The sequence below is a fragment of the Otolemur garnettii genome, unplaced genomic scaffold, assembly GCF_000181295.1.
Source record: "Otolemur garnettii isolate 467f Iridium unplaced genomic scaffold, OtoGar3 scaffold00063, whole genome shotgun sequence".
Classification (NCBI taxonomy): domain Eukaryota; kingdom Metazoa; phylum Chordata; class Mammalia; order Primates; family Galagidae; genus Otolemur; species Otolemur garnettii.
Window position 1 is genome coordinate 10,206,258 of NW_003852458.1, and position 2,169 is coordinate 10,208,426.

The following is a 2,169-nucleotide window of genomic DNA, read 5'->3' on the forward strand; positions in this document are numbered from 1 at the left end:
CTCTACCGAGGGTATAAAGTAAGACTCTGTCTCTATGAAAAAAACCTCAAAAACTCAAAAATCAATCCCACAATCAAAAGAAACAAGATGTAAAAGCAATCTGGAGGACTATTTAAGAAGAAAAACAGACTGGGTGTGGTGGCTTCTGTCTGTAATCCTAGCACTTTGGGAGGTGAAGTGGGGGAACTGCTTGAGGCTAGGACTCCAAGATTGGCCTGAGCAAGAGACCCCTCATCTCTACAAAAATAAAATAGAAAAATTACCAAGCATGGTGGTGCCTGCCTGTAGTACCAATCTAGAGAGGATGAGGCAGCATTGCTTGAGCCCAGGAGTTTGAGGTTGAAATAGAAAAAACAAAAAAACAGAGAAAGAAAAGGAGTTTGAAGTTGGAGTGAGCTATGACAATGCTACTGCATTCTAGCCCAGGTGACAGGGAAAGACCCTGTCTCAAAAAAAAAAAAAAAAAAAGAGAGAGAGAGAGAGAGAGAGAGGAAAGCCCAAACTGTCATGGTCTGTGGCTCTAAACGTAAAATATCCTTTTATACACCCCCCCTCCCCCCCGCGCACACACACAGATTGGAGATGTCTTCTGAGAACTGGGGTTACTGACAACCCTAGAATTGAACTGAACTAAACCTGAATTGAATAAAGGGGACACTTACAAAGTTAAGAAAGAAATATCTACAAAGGTAGACACAAAGAAAACCTGTGCTATCCTGCCATCCTCCACACAAAAGTAACAAATTTTAAAATAATGTTTTGATTAAAGAACGAAGTACTTAGACGTCTCAAGCTAAAGAGACCCACGGGCACAGACACATGTTAAGGACTTTCAATCTGCCTCCCCTTTAATAGCATCTGTGCAATAAGTCCAAAACCTATCTCAGAAGGAGAAATCTGTATTAATTTTGTGTTTATCTTGGCATTGTTTTTCATTATTCTTCCCCTAAATATAGCAAATGTTAGTTAACAGCCACCAAAACACATCATCCTACTGCAGTAGGCTGGCAAGAGCATCAGTGAGAGTGAGGGACTGCAGCAGAGGTAAGCAGTGAAAGAAGCCAGTGATGCTCTACGAGTAAGCATGACAAGCAGGGACACTCTCACATTACCTGTCCCCCAAAGCCCTTTTCTAGGGTGGTCAAAATAATCTCTCTCTACCACTAATCAAGGCAACCAATTGTGTGACGGCTCTGTGGGTGCCTGCCCATTACAACATTATATCACCTCAGGAGGGTCCTGAAACTATTAGCAAGAAAGAGGTGCAACTAAGGAAACCTATTTTTTAAAACGTGGCCATAAAAATATATACGGAGGCAGAGAAGTAGGAGGCAGCGATCTGTGAGATCTGAAGCAATCACACCAAAACTGTACAGAGCCCCGGTACCCAGGTCTAAATCACAGTTGGGAGGCTGCACCTGAGCTGCTCACCTCCCTTCATTCCATCAATTCTCTAAATGTGGCGGCAGGAAGACACACCCCCTGCCAACCTTAGTCTTACAGACCTCCTTAGTCTCTATCTAAGGAGGATCATGCCCGTTCTTCCGAGACCAACCTTAACTCAAGGCTCTGGGAACGCCCTCACAGTCCAGCTTGCTTCTCTGCCCCTCTTGACGCCCCCCAATCCTCTATTGGAGGTCAAAGCCACCTCTCTCCACCTCCAACTTCCATGTCATTAGAACACCTAGTCCTCAACGTCCTTCCTCCTTCTGCCCCTCGCAGTCGCCTGCCCACACCAGTGTTCTCGGCCCCCTCTTAGACACATCACAGTCGGCCCCAAGTCCTGGGCAAAGGAGTTTCTGCACAGCCCCTCGCCGGCGGAGCACCATCCTCCCGGGCCAGGTCCACGCCTCCGCCTTGACCCGGAGCCGAGCTCCTTCGGGCCTAGTCAAGGACACCGCCTCCCGCTAGCCCACACCTTGCCCGCCGGCGACTCAGCAGCCTGGCTCTCCTCCCCCGCGCGGGACACTCACCCAAACGTGACCGAGCGGCGGCAGAGAAAAGAAAGCGACCCGCAAAGGGAGAGTACGCGGCGCCGCCCCTCTGCCACCAGCTTTATAGCCGCCAACCCACCCAACTCCGGCAACGCCGGGAGTCAGTGGGAGGCGGGACAGTGACTCCAGCAGCCAATCACCGCCGGCAGTTTAGCCTGGCAGTGCCCGCCCACCA

The 2,169-nt window shown here is 49.2% G+C and overlaps 1 protein-coding gene across 2 annotated transcripts in view; it reads right to left on the minus strand.

Moving 5' to 3' along the window:
* The window catches only part of HMGCS1 (3-hydroxy-3-methylglutaryl-CoA synthase 1), a 26,035-nt gene extending 23,904 nt beyond the window's left edge, over positions 1-2,131 (minus strand). Inside the window, exon 1 of one of the 2 annotated variants that reach the window (XM_012807109.2) lies at positions 1,974-2,131. The gene's annotated coding sequence lies outside the window, so the exon portion shown is untranslated. The remainder of the gene's footprint in view (positions 1-1,973) is intronic. The other variant, XM_003792962.3, reaches the window with a different exon arrangement.
* Positions 2,132-2,169: the final 38 nt, after the last annotated feature.